The sequence below is a fragment of the Triticum dicoccoides genome, chromosome 1B (assembly GCF_002162155.2).
Source record: "Triticum dicoccoides isolate Atlit2015 ecotype Zavitan chromosome 1B, WEW_v2.0, whole genome shotgun sequence".
Taxonomy (NCBI): Eukaryota; Viridiplantae; Streptophyta; class Magnoliopsida; order Poales; family Poaceae; genus Triticum; species Triticum dicoccoides.
This window is the reverse complement of record NC_041381.1, coordinates 441,483,788-441,507,058: the sequence shown is the minus strand read 5'-3', so window position 1 is coordinate 441,507,058 and position 23,271 is coordinate 441,483,788.

Sequence of the window (23,271 nt, the reverse complement as noted above, 5' to 3'; positions counted from 1 at the left end):
CTTTAATAAAGGCATCTTTGGAAGCACGCATCCTAGCGGTTCTTTCCTTGCACTCATCAATGGAAATTCTCATGGCTTTGAGAGACTCATTGATATCATGCTTAGGAGGAATAGATCTAAGCTTTAAAGAATCAATTTCAAGAGAAATTCTATCAACGTTCCTAGCCAAATCATCAACTTTAAGCAATTTCTCTTCAAGCAAAGCATTAAATTTCTTTTGTGAATTCATGAACTCTTTAACACTACTCTCAAATTCAGAGGGCATCTTATTAAAATTTCCATAAGAGTTGTTGTAGGAATTTCCATAATTATTAGAAGGATTACTAGGATAAGGCCTAGGATTAAAATTCCCTCTATAAGCATTGTTTCCAAAACTATTCCTACCAACAAAATTCACATCCATAGGTTCATTGTTATTCTCAAGCAAAGTAGACAAAGGCATATCATTGGGATCAAGAGGAGTATTTTTAGGAGCAAACATCTTCATAAGTTCATCCATCTTTTCACTCAAAACATTGATTTCTTCTATAGTATGCACTTTTTTACTGGAAGATCTTTCGGTGTGCCATTGAGAATAATTAGCCATAATATTATCGAGCAATTTGGTAGCATCCCCTAACGTAATTTCCATAAACGTGCCTCCCGCGGCCGAATCTAAAATATTTCTAGAAGCAAAATTCAATCCGGCATAAATTTTTTGTCCATAAATTCAAACCATGAGTAGGGCAATTGCGAAGCATTAATTTCATTCTTTCCCAAGATTGGGCAACATGCTCATGATCAAGTTGTTTAAAATTCATGATATCGTTCCTAAGATTGATAATCTTAGCGGGAGGAAAATACTTAGAGATAAAAGCATCTTTGCACTTGTTCCAAGAATCAACACTATTTTTAGGCAAAGATGAAAATCAAACTTTAGCACGATCTCTAAGTGAAAACGGAAATAACTTCAATTTGACAATATTGTTATCCGCATCTTTCTTCTTTTGCATATCACACAAATCAACAAAATTGTTTAGATGAGTAGCGGAATCTCCACTAGGAAGGCCGGCGAATTGATCTTTCATAACAAGATTCAACAAAGCGGTATTGATTTCACAAGACTCATCATTATTAAGAGGAGAAATCAGAGTACTAAGGAAATCATTATTATTGGTATTCGAGAAGTCACACAATTTGGTATTATCTTGTGCCATGGCAACAAGTAATCCAACACACAAGCAAACCGAAAGGCAACGGGAAAAAAGGCAAATGGAAAAGAGAGGAGGAGATTGGGAAAGAGAGGGCGAATAAAACCGCAAGGGTGAAGTGGGGGAGAGGAAAACGAGAGGCAAATGGCAAATAATGCAATGCGAGTGATAGGGATTGCGATGGGTACATGGTATTGTTGACTTGCTTGCGTGAGCATCCCCGGCAATGGCGCCAGAAATTCTTCTTGCTACCTCTTGAGCACTGCGTTGGATTTCCCCGAAGAGGAGAGGATGATGCAGTAAAGTAGCATAAGTATTTCCCTCAGTTTTTGAGAACCAAGGTATCAACCCAGTAGGAGACCACGCACAAGTCCCTCGTACCTACACAAAACGATAGCAACTTGCAATCAACACTTAGGGGTTGTCAATCCCTTCACGATCACTTACGAGAGTGAGATCTAATAGATAATATTTTTGGTATTTTTGATAGATAGATGCAAAGTAAAAAAGGTAAAAGGTAAAGTAAAAACAAAGCAAGTAAATAAAGTGATAGAGATTGATATGATGAGAATAGACCCGGGGGCCATAGGTTTCACTAGTGGCTTCTCCCGAGAGCATAAGTATTCTACGGTGGGTGAACAAATTACTGTTGAGCAATTGACAGAATTGAGCATAGTTATGAACATATCAAGGAAATGATCATGTATATAGGCATCACGTCCAAAACAAGTAGATCGAAACAATTCTGCATCTACTACTATTACTCCACTCATCGACCGCTATCCAGCATGCATCTAGAGTATTAAGTAAAAGCAGAGTAACGCTTTAAGCAAGATGACATGATGTAGAGGGATAAATTCATGCAATATGATAAAAACCCCATCTTGTTATCCTCGATGGCAACAATGCAATACGTGCCTTGCAACCCCTTCTGTCACTGGGTAAGGACACCGCAAGATCGAACCCAAAGCTAAGCACTTCTCCCATTGCAAGAACTACCAATCTAGTTGGCCAAACCAAAAAGGATAATTCGAAGAGACTTGCAAAGATAACTCAATCATACATAAAATAATTCAGAGAAGAATCAAATGTTTTCCATAGATAATCTGAATCATAAACCCACAATTCATCGGTCTCAACAAACACACCGCAAAAAGAAGATTACATCGAATAGTTCTCCACAAGAGAGGGGGAGAACATTGTATTGAGATCCAAAAAGAGAGAAGAAGCCATCTAGCTACTAGCTATGGACCCGAAGGTCTGAAGTAAACTACTCACACTTCATCGGAGGGGCTATGGTGATGATGTAGAAGCCCTCCGTCGTAGATGCCCCCTCCAGCGTAGCTCCAGAACAGGCCCCAAGATGGGATCTCGTGGATACAGAAAGTTGCGGCGGTGGAATTAGGTTTTTGGCTCCCGTTCTGATCGTTCGGGGATACGTAGGTATATATAGGAGGAAGGAGTACGTCAGTGGAGCGTCGAGGGGCCCACGAGGTAGGGGCGCACGCCCAGGGGGGCGCCCTCCACCCTCGTAACCGCCTCTGGCACTGCTTGGAGTAGGGTCCATGTCTCCTGGATCACGTTCGGTTGGAAAATCATGATCCCGAAGGTTTCATTCCATTTGGACTCCGTTTGATATTCTGTTTCTCCGAAATACTGAAAAAGGCAAAAAACAGCAATTCTGGGCTGGGCCTCCGGTTAATAGGTTAGTCCCAAAAGTAATATAAAAGTGGAAAATAAAGCCCAATATAGTCCAAAACAGTAGATAAAGTAGCATCGAGCAATCAAAAATTATAGATACGTTGGAGACGTATCAGTAACAAGCGTCAGTTCCACATAGGAACAATCTCTTCATTGATGCTCAATCACTTTGGGTTTGTAGGTTTGGGTTTGGGATTTGGGTTTTCCTCACTCGATGATTTTAGCTCAAAGTCCTCGGAGGATGGGATGCTCTCAAATGACAAGTGTCAGTTTCTCTCGGAGAAGCCAACCAGCTAGTGGTTGTAGGGGGCGCTATTTATAGCCTAGGGAGCAGCCCGACATGATAAGACATAAATGCCCTTCCAGGATATGACCGTTAGGTGGTAGGATATTTTTGGACAGTTGGCGTGTAGCACAGCAACGGTCGGATTTGAGGTTCGAATTCCTCAAGGCTATCATGTTCCTCACGGTGTAGGCAATTCGCACTGGCGAATTCCTAACTCCTCAGTCAGAACAAATTTATCAGAGACCAGAAGATCTTCATCTCTGTCACCGAAGAAATTGACTGAACTGATATGAGATTTCCAATGACTTCAGTCGAAAGATTGGGTAGGTGTAGGATTTTGAGATGAGCATCACTTGGAAATCAGTTTCCATAGTATTACCTCAACCCCCTTTAACAGTACGGTGTTTCCTATGACTCAAGAAGAAGAAAACGAAACTATGAAATCAAAAGTCTTCGCGCTTCATAATCCTCGCATGAATATCCAAGTCTTCAAGGTCACACCAATTTCTTCACTTTCAAAGTCTTCGGGAGAACCAAAGTCTTCAGTTGAAGACATTCGTTTTTAGGGGTCGACTTTCACTGTACATATCAAACTCCTCATCGACTTAGAGAACCTGTGTACACTCACAAACATATTAGTCCCTTAACCTATAAGTCTTCAATACACCAAAATCACTAAGCAGCACTAGATGCACTTACAATACGTCTCCAAAGTATCTATAATTTTTGATTATTCCATGCTGTTTTATTATCAATCTTGGATGTTATATAATCATTTTATAGTCATTTTATATCATTTTTTGGTACTAAGCTATTGACATAGTGCCAAGTGTCAGTTGCTGTTTGCTGCATGTTTTTACATGGCAGGAAATCAATATCAGACGGAGTCCAAATGCCACGCCAATTTACGATGATATTTTATGGACCAAAATGAAGAAGTTGGGCCCTGGATACACCTGGGGGGTCCCGAGGAGGGGACAACCCACCATGGCACGCCAAGAGGCCCAGGCGCACCCTGGTGGGTTGTGCCCACCTCGGGTGCCCCCTGGACCGCCTCTTTTCTCTATAAATACCCCAATATTCCAAAAACCCTAGGGGAGTCCACGAAATATTCAACCTGCCTCCGTAGAGTCCAGGACCATGACATCCAATCTAGACACCATCACGGAGGTGTTCAGCACTTCCATTGGTGCCTCTCCGATGATGCGTGAGTAGTTCTTTGTAGACCTTCGGGTCCATAGTTAGTAGCTAGATGGCTTCCTCTCTCTCTCTTATTTATCAATACAATGATCTCTTGGAGATCCTTATGATGTAAGTCTTTTGGTTGTGTGTTTGTTGGGATCCGATGAACTTCGAGTTTATGATAAGTTATGTCATTTTATATCCATGAAAGTTATTTGAGTTTCTTTGCTCTCTTATATGTGTGATCTATTATAGCCTCGTATTTCTTCTCTGATAGTTGGGTTTTGTTTGGCCAACTTGATCTATTTATCTTACAATGGGAATAGGTGCCCATGTTGGTGTCAAAACCGGCGGATCTCGGGTAGGGGGTCCCAAACTGTGTGTCTAAGGCTGATGGTAACAGGAGGCAAGGGACATGATGTTTTACCCAGGTTTGGGCCCTCTCAATGGAGGTAATACCCTACTTCCTACTTGATTGATCTTGATGATATGAGTATTACAAGAGTTGATCTACCACGAGATCAAAGAGGCTAAACCCTAGAAGCTAGCCTATGGTATGATTGTTGTTGTCCTACGGACTAAACCCTCTTGTTTATATAGACACTGGAGGGGGCTAGGGTTACACAGAGTTGGTTACAGAGAAGGAGATCTAACATCTGAATCACCAAGCTTGCCTTCCACACAAAGGAGAGTCTCATTCGGACACGGGACGAAGTCTTCAATCCTTTATCTTCATAGTCCAATAGTCTGGCCAAAGTATATAGTCCAGCTGTCCGGATACCCCCTATCCAGGATTCCCTCAGTAGTCCCTGAACTAGGCTTCAATGGCGATGAGTCTGACGTGTAGATTGTCTTCAGCATTGCAAGGCGGGTTCCATCTCCGAATACTTCAAGATAAATTCCGAACACAAGATCGTGTCCAGCCCTGCAAGACAAATTTCACACACCACCGTAGAGAGATAAATATTTCACAAATCAAATCCGCTGACATCGTGACGTCACACCATGACCGAGTCATTGTTCGAACAATTTTTTTACAACCAGCTACTGCGCATATTGTGAGGCGGTTTCCTTGGCACGTCTAGTTGAGGCAGAGATCGTGCCGCCCTTATCGCGTTATTCTCATCAATACGGGTGTGGGTAATCCAACCGCACCACCAATCGTGGTGAGCGGGGAGCGAGAAGGTTTCATCAGGCAAGTGGGGAGGCGCAAAGCTTCATTGCCTCTATAAAGAGGAAAGGCCTCTTCTGTTTCACCCACACCTTCTCCTTCCGCTCATCCATTCTCTTTCACTTGAGCCCTAACGCTCGAGCGTTCATCTTCTCCACCAACAAAGGTTCTCTGAAAATGTCTGGATCCGGAGTAGGAGGCAAGTGGATGGCCTCTACCGTCCAGGAGAAGGATATCAAAAAGCTTCGGGAGGCCGGATACCTAGTCTAGAAAATCGGCCACCGCCTTCCGACGGTGGGACAGATCATCCCTACTCTGGAGTCCCATGAGAGGGTTGTATTCCTCACTCATTTTGTCTGCTGGCTGGGGTTTCCACTTCACCCATTCGTTCGCGGCATCATGTATTATTACGGGATCAATTTTCATGATCTATCCCCCAATTCTTTCCTCAACATCTCGACGTTTATCGTCGTGTGCGAGGCCTTTCTCCGTATAACGCCACACTTCGTCTTATGGCTGAAGATCTTCAATGTGAAGCCCAAGGTGGTGAACGGTGAGCACGCCGAGTGCGGAGGCGCCATGGTGAGTAGGATGCCCAAGGTAACATGGCCGACAGGCACTTTCAATGATTCCGTCAAGGAGTGGCAGCAGCAGTGGTTCTATATCACTGAGCCGCGCGGCAAGAAGTGGGCCGCTGCTCCTAAGTTCCGATCCGGAGCCCCTTTGCGGCTTATGTCCTGGCCCAAGAAGGTCTTGAACTGCTCCTCATATGACAAACTGTCGGTGATCCAGACACGCGTCAAAGGTATGGAAGATAAGGCCATCAGGCTTGTTGATGTAGTCCAGGTGATGTTGGTCCGCCTGGTTCTTCCCTGTCAGCACCGAGCCTGAATTTGTGGGAGTATGACCCGGCCGAGAACCAGACCCTGCGAGAGCTTTATGGCTCCTCGCACAAGGATATCTGACAGGTGCTTTTTAAGTCAGGCAAACCATGGCCGGACTCGGTCGCGGACCGTGGATACCAACTGTCCCGCCCCTAAGTCCGGTAAGTAGTCATTATATTTTGTCCATCCATATGTTCCATTGTCATATCCCGGGAAAGATGCCCTAACGCGCTTCCCACAATTTATCTTAGGGATGGACGAAGAAGGCGGGGCGGATACACTGTCCAGCCCCACTGCCGGAAGAACCAGCCGGACCGCTTCTGACGAAGATGCTGGTCCCGGTGCCTTACAAGGCACCAAAGAAAGAGGCCCATAAAGAGGCCAAGGAGACTAGGAGCGGTCTCCATTGTCGTGGTGCTTCAGACACGAAATCCAAAGACTCCAATACACATCTCTTATCCGAAGAGGAGGAGGAGGAGGAAGAAGACGAGTCCCCCACGGGGGGAGGAAAGAAAAGGACGGCCTCCTCATCTATGGAGGCCGAATTGCCTAAGTGGAGAAAAACTCTCCTGCCAGAGGCATCCACTACGGCTACCGACAGCAGCCCGGAGTGGGATCCCAGGGCCCAACCCCTGGAAAACTCGTAAGTGCACAAAATCCGAACACATCTATGCGTCCAGGATTACCGAGGCACGATAAATTAATTGGTGCCATACTTTTTGCAGCCCGGCCAGGTCTCGCGGCGAACGATCCTCATCGGAGGATTCGTTGAGCTCAAATGCCCTAGAGAGCGAGACACCTCCGAAGGCCCCTTCCCCGAAGCTCGGGCATGACACCAAGGTGTCGTCCCAAAAGGAGCTAGACTAGGAGGGGCGTACCATAGGGGCCGGATATATGGGAGCGGCGGCTCCCCTGAGTGTCGATGGCGGGGGCGATCTTGTATTCGGCCCACAGCCGGACACAGTCCCGGAGACCTTTGAGGTTCCGGGATTAGACAGGCAGCTCCCCTCAACTAGAGGAGGTGATCCTGCTTCACCGATGACTTCTGTCCAACCAGAGGTGCAGGGCAGCTTATTGACAATGCTAAAGAGTGCTTCTATCGTCGATGAACAGCGCGCCCTTATGGGCGCGGTGATTGAGAAGGTTCAGGCCACTGAAAGTGGACTGCATGAATCCTGCATCAGCCTTATGAAAGGCTTGGAGGTAAGTTTTAGGAGGTTTTAGAAGTTTTGTCATAGTATAGATAGTAGCCCCTGATACACTGTCCGGTGAAAGAAGGAACCGGACAGGGGATCGAATTTCCTTCCACAGGAGACTCAGTGCATGACATATATCTCTTCCTTTATAAACAGGCGTCTGCAGCGACTGCCGCCTCTCATAATGCGGAAGTATCCGAACTGAAGCAGAGTCTGGAGCGGGCCAAAGGAGAACTTCGCCGGGTGAAGAAGCAGTTGGAGGACAATCAAGGTATGTCGAAACCTTGTTAAGTGTAGCACCATTAAGTAGGTGTGCCTAATGAAAGTATGTATATTGTGCGCTCTAGGGGCAAATGCAGAAATTGAGGCATTGAAGAAGGGTGTGGCCTTAGCCAAAAAGAAGGCAACCGCGAAACAGGCCCTTCGCGAGAAGCACGAGGCTAGGGTCATTGAAGCTGAACGAGAGCTTCAGGAGGCCGTGCAGAAAAGCGAGACTTTGGAGCAGAGTCTATTATTGAGAGGATCCAAACTCGCCCAAGCTCTCCAAGCCACACTCATGCTCGGGAGGAAGCCCAAGGTGCTCTGAAGGATATTCAGGAGGCGAGGAAGATTACGGCCGGTAAGGCTTTTTCCTATTCAAAGAAATTGTTTATGCCGTAACAGGAAAAAATCAAGGTGACAAATGGACTTCTGATTTTTCTAGGGGCGTTTGCGGATCTTCCACGCAGCATATCTGATGCTGCTCAATTCTATCGAGCTGAGGAGAAGAAGAATGCGAAAAGCTTTTCTGGTCGCAGTATTTGGCACCAAATTATCCGGTGCCATTCGTCGATCAGCTGAAGCAGCTGGTTGAACTGCACCAGGCGGCCGAACTAGCCATTAAGGATTTGATTGTCTGACTATGGCCCGCTGAGCCTATTCCGAGCAGTTACTTTGAGCTCGTGAAGCGAATTGTGAGTGCCTGTCCTCGGCTTGACATCATTAAGCGGTCAGTTTGTATAGAAGGTGCGCGAATGTCATTTGCCCGCGCGAAAGTGCACTGGGGAAAGCTGGATGCTGAAAAGGTGATGACCGAGGGACCACCCGAGGGGAAGGAGCACCGCAAGCCCGAACTATATTATGATGTTGTCATGAAAGGAGCCCGCCTTGTGGCGGAGCAATGTACCAAAGACATTGTATTTCCATTAAGGCAATCATTGTGTCCTTTGCAAGGTGGAACAAAGTCACCTTTATTTATGTATTTACCTTTTATATGAAAGGTTTTTCTCCTGCATGGCCATTTTATATATTAATCTTGAGAGTTGGCTAGTCGTCGGCTTCTGCCCCCACGTAGGAAACACGGGGGTGTTCGGAATACACCTGAACACTCTTTACCCCATTATTGGGTCCATAAAGGAGGTGTTCAGCATAGTGAACCAGGCAATCAGACTATAGGGCTTTATCACTCTCACTTAGCCATAGGAATTCGAGTATGGTAGGCGCAGCCCCTGGTGTTCGGAAGACCTCATGAGGGGCTCTAACAGCACCTGATCGGTAGACCGATCCGTCGCACTTCTGCATTTATTATGGCATTATGCGGAATAAATCCTGAAAGATTTTACAACCTCTCGAACATCTGACCAACTCTCGCTCTATCATGACAGTCAGTTTTCGGCTTTCTCTACTGAGGTGCTCGTCCGGAAGAACCGGGACACAATCACAGTAGTTCTCCCAGCGCTACCTTAGCCGATATTGCGGAACATAAGGTACCAAAACATGGGAGCCGGGCAAACCCAACTAATGACCCAAGACATGATTCGGAGCTGATGCATATAATGCTATAAGTTCGGAGTGTCGAGTGACCGAGAAGGTGGTCGGACTTTGTTGCCACAGAGCGGGTACAATGAAGCCCCTTGGCATTTTAAGGCATAACACGATATTCGGATGCCGTTATGACTAAAAATGTCCACGAGAGATGATAGCGGATAAGCGTCATATAACTCTACATGTTGTATTCTAGTAATACGTTTATGCGTATGGGTATTGTTCATGTTGCAAAAAGGATGTATGACGGCCTAACTTGTTTAGACTGGGCGGGAGGGAGCTGTGTGTGAATCCGAAGTATGTCCGGATTGTCTTCGGGGGAAATGTTCAAAGACTCCCCCTTTGCACATCCGGGCTGATTTCCTGGCGCCAGTCATGTTATCCACAAAAGAGATCCTACAAAGAAAATACCGAGGGACGTATGCCAGGGTGTTTGACTGGCGCCTGGTCGAACCGAGCTATCCTTCCATGAAGTAATTCAGACTCCTTTATTGGTGTCCGTGTGGTTGGCTGCCGAATCAAGGTTTGGTAAGGAGGCACAATTTACTACTTCAGTGGCCATATGCTCTTCGGCTCCGAAGTGGGTTCAGCCGTGCCCGTATCTGTGACTATATCACGTGGGCCTGGTCTTGTACCACGTTGAATCGAGCCAACGTGGTTTGCCCCGGTAGTACGTAATAGTTACTGTATAGGGGGATAGTGTCAAAGACTGACTCTCCGGTACGGTGATCATTCGCTGATCCGGAGACAACCTCTAGGGTGTTGTTTATAGCGCTCACCGTGTTGGTTTGCGTAGGAGTTTGTTGTGCTCTGTATTGCATTGCTTTGAGACTCCTTTACTGTTTTCGGTGTATGACCGGCCGGCTTGTTTGAAGATCCGGCATTCTCTATTTGTATGATTGGTTGCCGATCCTGGGATACCATGAATTTGGCATGGGCGGTCGAGTATGCGGTCCAGACTGGACGATCCCGGATTGTTTATTTTGAACGACTTTTTCTGCTGACCGGATTTTGAGTTGCTGAATCTGGCATTGACTGCCGCATCTTCAGCGTTGTCACCATTATTCCGACGCTTATGCCTATTGCGCCGTGGCTTTCCGTTACTGTCGCGAACATCTGAAGTGCCGGGGTTTCTTGGCGTGGTGCCACTGTGCGCCAGCTAGCTGTCCTCGCCCGCGCAAAAGCGAGTCATGAGTGTCGTGAGGGCTTCCATGGACTTTGGTTTTTCTTGGCCGAGGTGTCGGGCGAGCCCCTCGTCGTGGATATTATGCTTGAAGGCCGCCAGGGCCTCGGCGTTCGGACAATCGACAATTTGGTTCTTTTTAATTAGGAATCGAGTCCAGATTTCCTGGCTGACTCTCCGGGCTGTTGGGTAATGTGACTTAAGTCATCAGCATCCGGTGTTCGCATGTAAGTGCCTTGGAAGTTGTCAAGGAATGTGTCCTCAAGATTTTCCCAACTGCCGATGGAGTTCGCCGGCAGGCTATTCAGCCAATGTCTGGCTGGTCCTTTAAGCTTAAGGGGGAGGTACTTGATGGCATGTAGATCATCACCATGAGCCATGTGAATGTGGAGAAGGAAATCTTCAATCCATACCGCGGGGTCTATTGTGCGATCGTATGATTCGATGTTGATGGGTTTAAACCCTTCTGGGAATTCATGATCCATTACTTCATCGATGATGCAGAGGGGGTGTCCGGCGCTTCTATGCCGGGCTATGTCACGACACAGTCTGACTGAGTCTGGTCGGTTATGTTTGGCCTGGCCGGACTTATTGTTCGTGTATCCGGCATGACGGTCATCGTCATGCGCTGTGATGCGCCCCCGTGATCCGTAGATCGATCTTGGTTGTCTTGTTTTCCAATATGTCTCGCAGGTTCTGCGTATTGCCCCGGGCCGTGGTGAACTGGTGTGGGGGTGCGGGCTTGTATTCGGCCTGATACGCCGTTTTATCCCGGCCACGAGGTGGTCGGTCAGCATCGTCTTGTGCTGGTAGTGTAGGCTCTACGGCCTCCTCCTCTAGTTGAGGTAGCAACTTGTGCTTTGGGTAACCCTTTGTGGGGGGCTCGAGTTTGTATTCCTCGGCCGCCAGGACCTCGGTCCATCTGTCTGCGAGCAGATCTTGATCAGCTTGGAGCTGCTGCTGCTTCTTTTTCAGGCTTCTCGCAGTGGCAATAAGCCGGCGCTTAAAGCGCTCCTGCTCTATTGGATCTTTGGGTACGCCGAATTCATCATCGCCGAGGCTCACCTCATCTTCGGAGGGAGGCATATAGTTGTCATCCTCCACATATCCGTCTGTCGCCTGTTCCTCTGGGCTGACCTTCCCGTATTCCTGTTCGGCCTGTTCAAACGTAGGCTGATCAGGATTGTATTCCTCTTCGGCACAATCTGGGTTGTTTTCTCCTGTGCCAGTATTGCTATGGCGGGGCTTAGAGCGGCACCGATGACGCCCATGCTTTGGTTTCTTCCCTAAGGGGTTATCTTCTATTGCCTCATCGCCATTGTTTTCTTTGGGGGTGTCCACCATGTATATATCATACGAAGAGGTGGCTGTCCAGCGCCCTGTGGGCGGTGGTTCCTGTTCTTCTCCCGCATCGTCATTTATACCGTTGATGTCTTCGGAGTCGAAGTCAAGCATGTCGGTCAAATCATTGACAGTGGCTATTAAGTGGGTGGTGGGTGGGTGACGAATTTCTTCGTCGCCTGCTTCCCACTCGAGCCAGGCATAGTTCGGCCAGGGATCTCCTGTCAGAGAGAGAGACCTTAATGAATTTAGCACATCGCCAAAGGGGGAGTGCTGAAAGATATCCGAGGCGGTGAACTCCATTACTGGAGCCCAATCGGATTCGATGGGCCCGGATGCGCGCGGTTCGGAACCCAAATCCGGACACAAGTCTGGGGGTCCGGTGACGCATATTCCCTTAATGGTGGAGTCTATGTTCGGCTCTACCGCCGAAGAGTATGCGGCCTCCGTGGCGGGGTCCATCCGCCCATCCCCGGACGATGCGATCAGCCCTGGATTTAGGTCCGGAGTAGCTGCAGGGGCGATATCCCGAGTACTGTCCGACAACAGATTTAAGTCATGCTCGTCGTGACTGTTCGGCGCTCCTGATATGGTCCCGAATACGTCGAAGATCAAGTCTCCGCGGGTATCGGCCGTGTAATTCAAGTTATCAAACCTGACCTGATGGCCAGGGGCGTAGCTGTCGATCTGCTTCAGATGGCCAAGCGAGTTCGCCCACAGTGCGAAGCCACCGAATACGAAGATCTATCTGGGAAGAAAAGTCTCGCCCTGGGCTGTGTTGTTGAAGGTTGAGGGAGCCATCGAGCCTTACAACAATGACACAGAGGAACTCTCAATGAAAGCACCAATGTCGGTGTCTAAACCGGCGGATCTCGGGTAGGGGGTCCCAAACTGTGCGTCTAAGGCTGATGGTAACATGAGGTAGGGGATACGATGTTTTACCCAGGTTCGGGCCCTCTTGATGGAGGTAATACCCTACTTCCTGCTTCATTGATCTTGATGATATGAGTATTACAAGAGTTGATCCACCACGAGATCGTAGAGGCTAAACCCTAGAAGCTAGCCTATGGTATGATTGTTGTTGTCCTATGGACTAAACCCTCCGGTTTGTATAGACACCGGAGGGGGCTACGGTTACACAGAGTCGGTTACAGTGCAGGAGATCTAACATCCGAATCGCCAAGCTTGCTGTCGGTGTCAAAACCGGCGGATCTCGGGTAGGGGGTCCCGAACTGTGCGTCTAGGCGGATGGTAACAGGAGACAAGGGACATGATGTTTTACCCAGGTTCGGGCCCTCTTGATGGAGGTAAAACTCTACGTCCTGCTCGATTGATATTGATGATGTGGATGTTACAAGAGTAGATCTACCACGAGATCAAGGAGGCTAAACCCTAGAAGCTAGCCTATCATATGATTGTTGTTATTCTACAGACTAAACCATCCGGTTTATATAGACATCGGAGAGGGCTAGGGTTACACAGAGTCGGTTACAATGGTAGGGGATCTACATATCCGTATCGCCAAGCTTGCCTTCCACGCCAAGGAAAGTCGCATCCGGACACGGGACGAAGTCTTCAATCTTGTATCTTCATAGTCTTGGAGTCCGGCCGATGATGATAGTTCGGCTATCTGGACACCCCCTAGTCCAGGACTCCCTAAGTAGCCCCCGAACCAGGCTTCAACGACGACGAGTCCGGTGCGTATATTGTCTTCGGCGTTGCAAGGCGGGTTCTCCTTCAAACTTCATGTACCTGCCGAACAGTGTCCGGCTTCCTTATAAATGTTGCGCTCCTTGGCTTCTACGTCCAATAATGGCCCTCTTCCACGTGTCGTATGAATGCGAAAAGCTAGGGTATTTTTACATTTTACCCCCTAGCCGTGCGAACGAGCCGCCTATAAGAGAGGCGAGGATCTAGATCCAACTCACACCATCCTCCTTATGCAAGTACTCCTCGAAGCGCCTTTGACAAAAATCCATTCCATCATGGATAGTCGACACGGCTCCTCCTCTCGCGCTCCCAGCCCTCAGCCAGGAGATTGGGGGAGATGCTCAGTTCCACACAGCGAGCTAGTGACGAACCAAACCAAGGGATATCTTCCCCCGGCCTTCATGGTTCCGGTTCAAGCCGGACTGTCCACCTTCAGGGGTGGAAAGCAGGCGGAGAGCGTCCCCAACCCTTCCAAAGGAGAGTGGGTATGCTTCGTCCCTTATCTAATAAGGGGACTCGGATTTCCCATACATCTGTTTCTCCGGGGGCTCCTGGAGTTCTACGGACTCCAGCTTCACCACCTTACACCTGCCTCCATTCTGCACATCGCGGGCTTCGTAGCTCTTTGCCAGCTGTTCTTGGGCATTTTTTGCCTCGTACCCCGTTCTCACGAGGGGTCGATATATCAAGTCGGCGGAGCCAAAATATGGCGCATCGCCGGGACCGGATATCTATCTGGTACCCTGAAGAAGGCGTCTGAAAACTGGCTTTCGGAATGGTTCTACATGGAGGACCCCCCTCTGTCGGATCCAGTTCGGATCGGCCTCCTGGAGTTCAGCAATGCTCCCTTGAAGAAATGCCTGAGTTGGCGCCCGTGGAGCCCTTAACGGGAAGATGATGGGAGCGTCCATTATTTTATGGGCCCAATTAGGTTACTGGCCCACTCCGAATTGACCATGATTGGAATCATGGCCACGTGCATTACGCGAGGGGTGTAGCCGCTCCAATATAGGGGCCACCCCATGTGGGATTTCAACGGGGAAGATGACGCCACCTTTCATGGCCGCAGAGGGCCGGGATCGGCCGTCGATCTGGTAAAGATCCTGTCCGGCTTGTACAAGGGGGAGAAGGAGGACTTCCTCCGCACGAGTCCATTGAATGGATTCTCCATGAATAACCCTCGGAGCTGGGTAAGCGGACGTTTATCTATCCGATCCATATTTCCAAAGTCATGTGTCTTATTTTGTTATTTTGACGCAGGAGCTGCGCCGGGACGTGGAGGGCATACAAAGCCTGACTCCACAGCCCGAGGATCCGGGACGATCCCTTGATCCAGCCTCCGAAGAGGATCCGGACAAAAAGGTGGAGCTGATTGACGGGGTGTTCCACCAACTTAGCATGGACAATGTTCTAGTCGCCATTACGGCTGACTACCCCGGTTTATTTCCGGCTTCCCAGGTGACTACGACTGAAGTCCTGACACCATCATTTGATCCATGCTCATTTCTGACCATCCTATACCGATGGTGCATCGCAGGAGGCGTCTTTAAGGCGGGAAGCCGAACCCACGGCGGCTGACCAGCAAGGGTCAGTTTGGCCCAGCAGGCGGAAGAGGAGTGCAACGCGAATTGAAACGTCGCCGCAACGGTACAGCACCGCTGTTTTTAAGGGAAGGATCCCTAGGAGGTATATTAACGCTCATGACTTTTCCAGGAGAAAGAGCGCTCACCGGACAGTGTCCGGAGAGGTTGCCAATCAAGCCTCCGCCAGCCATGCTCCAACACGTGGTCCGGAAGGGGAGGCAAACACAAGGCATGAGCCGGATGCTCCTCCAACGGAGGATGCCGATAGGCTGTCCGCCACCAGGTCTGAGGTGGAGAGCGCCATGAATCACAGGCGTCGCCGGACAGTTCTTCGTGATGCGTGTTTCTCCCCGGAGGCGTTGAATGCGTTTAATGAGAGAGACGCGCACCTCCGTGCCGCTCAAGATGGTTTAACCAGAGCCACGGAGCAGTATGTGAAGGACATACGGGTAAGCAATTTTAATAGTTATATATGCCAGTAGCCCCCGAGACTTAAAATAGTTAAAATAACTGATTTAAGGATCATTTGTTATGCAGGATCTTACGGAGAAGAATACCCACCTGTCCCAAGAGCTTCAAGAGTGCAAGGCCCAACTTGAGGCCGCACTGGCCGCCACAGGGGGAGCTACAGAGACCCCCGCTGGTAATACATACTTCGAAAAGATAAGTACTTAATAAAGTGCGGCGTGTGCGTAAATCTGACAATAATATTGCAGAGGGTGCCGGACTAGATCCGGACAAGCAACAACTACTACGCCAGCTGAAGGCCGGCGAGAGGGTGCTTATGAAGGTGCAGCAGGAGAGGAACAAGCTCCAAGATGCCCACACCCAGCTAGGAGAAGAGCTGAAAGGTGTTCGGGCCCAGCTGTCTGGCTCCGTGAAGGAGAATCAGCGGCTTCATCGCGGCATTTATAGTAAGTGCTTGAGCAAACTCCTTTGAAAAGAAGAGTTCGGCGAGGAAGTCGATTAATAGAAATGTGTCTTTAGGTGTGCTCACAGGTTGCCCTGCGGAGGAAATGCCCGGTTCAACAGTTGACCAACTCCCCGAGCTGATGCAACTGCACGAACGTGTTCGGCAAGCGATGAGTGGTGTCGCCTAGGCCTTATGGCCGTCCGTCTCCCTACCCGAAAGCCTTGAAGGGCTTGCCAAGAAGCTTCAGGGAGCACGGCAGCGCTTCCGTCTGTGGAAGATATCAGCCTGTCGTCAAGGAGCCAGGGAGGCCTGGGCCATCGTGAAGACGTGGTACAAGAAGGCGGATCCGAACCACATGACCGAGGTCGGACCTGTGGTGCCTGATGGGAAGGAGATCCCTGTGAGCTTAATGTATGGCCAAGAAGAGTTGGCCGCTAAGTATTCCCAATAGGACTGGAAATTAGACAGCCTGTTAGATGGGATTGAAGAGGAGTACAATCAGTCAATTTGACGATGTATTTTAAAATGACATGTAAATGCCTTCTAGCCGGATTGTAGATCGTTTGTCTTTGCCGACCTTTTCGCTTCAACCTCGGGACCCTAGAGTCCGGAGTGTGTCCGAATACCTTCTCAGTTATGAAAAAACCGGGGCATGCATGGAAACCAGGCGTAGGGGTCATTAGTGCTTTATCAGACAAGTGCCCAACTAGTTATGTTATATTACATGGTTAGTAAGAAACATCTTCCAGGGAGAATAGTTCCGTTAGGGGTTCCTTTCCCTGGGATGCATGCCCAAAAGTGCATGCCCACACTGCGAAGAGAGTAGAAAAAGCATCTGGGGGCAGATAAGTTAAATAAGCAATAAATCATCTTTCAAGTCACCGACCGAATATTCCCTTAAGAACGCTAGCTTTCGGCTTCACCCAGTCTGAGGTACACATCCGGCTGACCCGACAGTAACAATCGCAGAGGTGCTCCCTTTACCTCCTAGCCAAACAATCGGGAACGTAGGGGTAAGCACAGGAGCCAGGCAACCCAGCTTGGCCAAAACTTAAGTCATATCGATGCATATAATTGTGAATAAAAGGTACATGCGGAAGTATGACACATGTGTTGGGCATGAAGCCCGTATAAATAAGCTTCTTGTTAAAGAAGCTCCCAGGTATAATGAGTGCTAGGAGCACATCAAGTGTGTGCGAACAATGCGCAACTCAGCCTATCAAAGGCTTTTACTAAAAAAAGTGGGAAGAAGGAGGGGGACAAGAGACAGTGAAAATGTAAAAGGTGGACGGAGGAGGGAGACGAACTCTGAGTCCGGCGTTAGGCATAGAATCTTCGGAGACGGGCTGCGTTCCATGGGTTCAGCTCGAGTCGATTGTCAGATGCGTTACGTAGAAGGTATGCTCCACCGGTCAGGACTTGGTCGATGATGAAGGGACCTTCCAATTTGGGCTTAACTTTGTCCTTTTTCTTGTCCGGCAGGCGTAGAACAAGTCCGCCAACATTGTAAGTTTTGGCCCATACTTCTCTGCTTTGATATCTTCGAGCCTGCTGCTGATAAAATGCGGAACAAGCTTTTGCCACGTCCCGCTCCTCCTCTAAGGCGTCCAAATTGTCCTGCCGATCCAACTCGGCTTCTCTTTCTTCGTACATGCGCACGCGAGGTGAGTCATGAATTATATCACAGGGCAGAACTGCCTCTGCATCGTACACCATAAAAAATGGTGTGAATCCGGTAGTGCGGTTTGGCGTGGTCCGCAGCCCCCAGAGTACGGAGTCAAGCTCCTCTACCCAGTGCGTGTTAGATTCCTTGAGGGACCGCACTAGTCTGGGTTTGATGCCGCTCATGATTAGACCATTTGCTCGTTCGACTTGACCATTAGTTTGGGGGTGATAGACTGAAGCGTAGTCGAGCTTGATGCCCATGTTTTTGCACCAGAGTTTAACCTCGTCGGCCGTGAAATTCGTGTCGTTATCAGTGATGATGCTGTGGGGGACACCATAACGGTGTACTACCCCGGATATGAAGTCTATCACGGGTCCGGATTCGGCCGTTTTAACTGGCTTGGCCTCTATCCATTTGGTGAATTTGTCCACCATGACCAATAGGTATTTTTGCTTGTGGGTTCCCCCTTTAAGGGGTCCAACCATATCAAGCCCCCAGACCGCGAATGGCCAGGTGATGGGTATAGTTTTGAGGGCGGTGGGTGGCATGTGGCTTTGATTAGCAAAGAGCTAGCAACCGACACATCGTTGGACTAAGTCCTGAGCATCTGCCCGGGCAGTCGGCCAATAAAATCCTGTACGGAAGGCCTTGCCTACAAGGGCCCGGGCTGCGGCGTGGTGCCCACCGAGTCCGGCGTGAATTTCAGCCAGGAGATTTCGCCCTTCCTCTTTGGAGATACACCTTTGAAGGACTCCGGTTGTGCTTTTCTTATAAAGATCTCCCTCATGGACCTTGTAGGCTTTAGATCGCCGAACTATGCAGCGGGCCTCATTTTGGTCTTTGGGGAGTTCCTGCCTAGTTAAGTAGGCTAGGAATGGTTCCATCCACGGGGCGATTACTGCCATTATTTCATGGGCTGAGGGTGTTATTTCATTGTCTGAGCCACCGACTGTGTCAGAATGTTCCGGGTTGGGTGGCGCAGTTGGTTCCGGGTTGCTATTTCCGGACTCCTCTTCCCATAGTACGAATTTCTTAAAGAGCCACTCCAGGAAGATGTTTGGAGGGACGGTGTCGCGTTTTGCACCGATGCGTGCCAACACGTCGGCTGCCTGGTTGTTGTCCCGGGCTACGTGGTGGAATTCGAGTCCTTCGAACCGAGCTGACATTTTCGGATCCTTGGCGTCAAAGTCTCCATTTACTTGGGATATTGCGAGGTTTGAATCCCCGCGAACCTCTAGGCGTTGAATGCCCATGGAGATGGCCATCCAGAGACCATGTAAAAGGGGCCTCGTATTCGGCTGCGTTGTTCGAGTCCGTGTACATTATTTGAAGTACGTATTGGACTGTATCTCCGGTTGGGGACGTCAAGACGACGCCAGCCCCCAAGCCGGCCAACATTTTAGGGCCGTCGAAGTGCATAATCCAATTGGAGTATGTGCCGTACTCTTTAGGGAGTTCCGCTTCAGTCCATTCAGCGACAAAGTCAGCCAAAACTTGCGACTTTATAGCTCGCCGCGGTTTGTAGGTTATATCGAATGGTCAAAGATCAATGGCCCATTTTGCAATCCTGCCCGTCGCATCGCGATTGTTTATGATGTCGTTGAGAGGTACTTCGGAGGCCACTGTTATCGAACACTCTTGAAAGTAGTGTCGCAGCTTCCGGGATGCCATGAACACCGCGTACGCTATCTTTTGATAATGTGGTTACCGGGACTTGCATGGAGTTAGGACAGTGGATACGTACTACACTGGTTTTGAAGAGGGAATTTGTGCCCTTCTGTTTCTCGTTCAACGGCGAGCACCGCGCTTACAACTTGATGTGTTGCCGCGATATATAACAACATTGGTTCGCCCAAGATGGGCGCGGCCAGGACCGGATTTGTTGCCAGTATGGCCTTTATTTCTTCGAGTACGGCTGTGGCAGCATCCGTCCATTCGAAGTGTTCGGTGCGCCTGAGGAGGCGATAGAGGGGCAATGCTTTTTCTCCCAAACGAGAGATGAAGCGGCTTAGGGCCGCCACGCATCCGGTCAATTTTTGTATTTGTTTGAGGTCTTTTGGGATGTCCAATTATGACAGAGCTCGGATCTTGGCTGGGTTTGCTTCAATTCCTCTACCAGATACAATGAAGCCCAAGAGCTTTCTGGCTGGTACGCCGAAAACGCATTTTTCCGGGTTGAGCTTAATGTAATATGCTCGGAGGTTGTCGAATATGAGCCTCAAATCGTCTATTAGAGTTTCGACGTGTTTGGTCTTGACGACCACATCATCTACGTATGCCTCCACTGTTTTGCCGATCTGGGTAGCCAGACATGTCTGAATCATGCGCTGATATGTTGCACCGGCGTTTTTAAGTCCGAAGGGCATTGTGTTGAAGCAGAATGGTCCGTATGGAGTAATGAATGTCGTTGCGGCCTGGTCTGTTTCCGCCATCTTGATTTGATGGTATCCGGAGTCTGCGTCAAGGAAACACAATGAATCATGCCCCGCGGTAGCATCGATGATTTGGTCGATGCGGGGGAGGGGGAAAGGATCCTTTGGACATGCCTTATTAAGGTCTTTAAAATCCACACAAAGGCGCCAGGATTTGTCCTTTTTTGGTACCATTACCAGGTTTTCTAGCCAGTCCGGATGTTTTATATCTCTGATGAATCTGGCTTCCAATAGTTTGGCTAGCTCCTCTCCCATTGCCTGTCTTTTGGGTTCGGAAAATCGTAAAAGAGCCTGTTTGACTGGCTTGAATCCTTTAAGGATATTTAGGCTGTGCTCTGCCAGCCTGCGTGGGATTCCTGGCATATCTGAAGGGTGCCAGGCAAAAATGTCCCAATTTTCCCGAAGGAATTCTCGTAGTGCGGCTTCTACATCAAGGTTTAATTGTGCCCCAATGGAGGCCGTCTTTGTGGGGTCCGTAGGATGGACCTGCATTTGACTATTTCGTCTGCAGGTTTGAAAGACATGGACTTAGATCTCTTGTCGAGTATCACATCGTCCCTATTCACCATGGAGCGTAGTGTCGTGAGTTCTTCTGCCGCCAGTGCTTCGGATAGTGCCTCTAGGGCTAGTGCGGCTGTCTTGTTTTCGGCGCGGAGTGCTATTTTCGGATCACTGATCAGAGTGATGATTCCATTGGGCCCAGGCATTTTGAGCTTCATGTACCCGTAATGGGGTACGGCTTGGAAAATTGTGAATGCCTCTCGCCCTAATAGAGCGTGATATCCGCTGCTGAACGGGGCCACTTGGAATGTGACTTCCTCGGACCTGTAGTTGTCCGGCGAGCCGAACACCACATCTAGTGTGATTTTTCCTGTGCAGCATACTTCCCGACTAGGGATTATTCCTCTAAAGGTTGTGCTGCTTCGCTCGATGCGGTTCGAGTCTATTTCCATTTTTTGGAGAGTTTCCTCGTAGATGAGGTTTAATCCGCTACCGCCATCCATGAGTAACTTGGTAAGACGAAAGCCGTCCACTATGGGACTGAGGACCAATGCGGCTGGTGCTCGGGCTGTTCGAAATTTAGGTTCGTCGCTGGCATTGAAGGTGATAGCCGTGTCGCTCCATGGATTTGTTGTTGCTACTTGGTAGACTTCGGCGAGGCTGCGGATTGTTCGTTTCTGCATATTATTTGATGCGTAAGTCTCGAAGACTGTTGATACCGTACTGGTGCTGTTGGGCTGGTTGTTCGGGGCTAGAAGCCCTTCGCCACTTTTGGCCACCTGCCATAGTATCCAACATGCCCGGAGGCTATGTGTTGGAGTGGCGCCTTCTGCATTATGGATTTTGCAGGGTCCGCTGAGCCATCCCTCCAGTACGGTTCCGTACCCTTTGGGGGGTTTTTGCTTTTTGATTTTTGACCCAGGTGCTTGAGCATGGTGCACCCTTTTATTCCAGACTAAGGTTGTGTTTAGGGCCGGATTGTCCCAAAATCTAGTTTCGGTTTTCCAGGCACTCTCCATCACACAATATTTTCGTACTATGGTCGCCGGGTCGGCGAAGCGCGTGACCTTGCGACGACTTATGGCGTTCATAATTCCCTTGTCCGTGCAATTATTGCAGAAAATAGAGATTGCGCTTTCCTCATGGCAGTCCTTTATCCTATCCATAACCAGGAGGAATCTGGCCAAGTAATGATGTACTGTTTCATCTGGCTCTTGCCATATTTGGGATAGATCGCTTGTGTTTGGGTGGGCGAGTGGAACTAAATTCGGAACCCCACCCAATCTGAGGCTCAAAGGCCAAGGAATTTCCGGATTTGGAAGCTTGGATTGCTGGAGGTCGTCCAACGAATCTAGTTTGCTGCCTGACTTTAGGTTCAGTACTCGACTGACGTCCGTCCCTCGGCGGGAATCCGGCATGGAGGGATCGGGAATCCGGACATAACTGGTTCTTATCATAGGGGAAAAGTCGCGGCGTTGTTCTTCTACCACAGCAACATGGTGGGTAGCCTGGGGAGAGTTAATTTCTCTCAGATCGGTTTTAAGCCCAATCTGATCGTAGTCTGTAGAGACTCCCAGGGCGAAGATGCGATCCAAGAGCTTGTTTACGGAAGAGAGCTCCATTGGATCCAGCTGCTTGGCGAATCCGAGTTAATGCAAAGATCGCTTTTGATGACCCGAGAGGTCATCGTCGAAGAGGTGGCCGAACAGGCGGTCATAAGGAAACCACCTAGCCGGATAGCTTGACCGGCGGCCAAAGCTCCTTTGGCGATGGTACCGTCTTTAAAGACGGGAGGAGGCATCCTTCTTTATTGCAACGGCACAAAGGAACTCTCAATGAAAGCACCAATGTCGGTGTCAAAACCGGCGGATCTCGGGTAGGGGGTCCCGAACTGTGCGTCTAGGCGGATGGTAACAGGAGACAAGGGACACGATGTTTTACCCAGGTTCGGGCCCTCTTGATGGAGGTAAAACCCTACGTCCTGCTCGATTGATATTGATGATGTGGTTGTTACAAGAGTAGATCTACCACGAGATCAAGGAGGCTAAACCCTAGAAGCTAGCCTATGGTATGATTGTTGTTATTCTACGGACTAAATCATCCGGTTTATATAGAGACCAGAGAGGGCTAGGGTTACACATAGTCGGTTACAATGGTAGGGGATCTACATATCCTTATCGCCAAGCTTGCCTTCCACGCTAAGGAAAGTCCCATCCGGACACGGGACGAAGTCTTCAATCTTGTATCTTCATAGTCTTGGAGTCCGGCCGATGATGATAGTTCGGCTATCCGGACACCCCCTAGTCTAGGACTCCCTCACTTGCCTTCCACGCAAAGGAGAGTCCCATCCGGACATGGGACAAAGTCTTCAATCTTGTATCTTCATAGTCCAACAGTCCGGCCAAAGTATATAGTCCGGCTGTCCGGATACCCCCAATCCAGGATTCCCTCACCCGGTAGTAGGTTTGATCTTACGGTGCTTGATCCCAGTGACAGAAAGGGAACCGACACGTATGTATCGTTGCTACT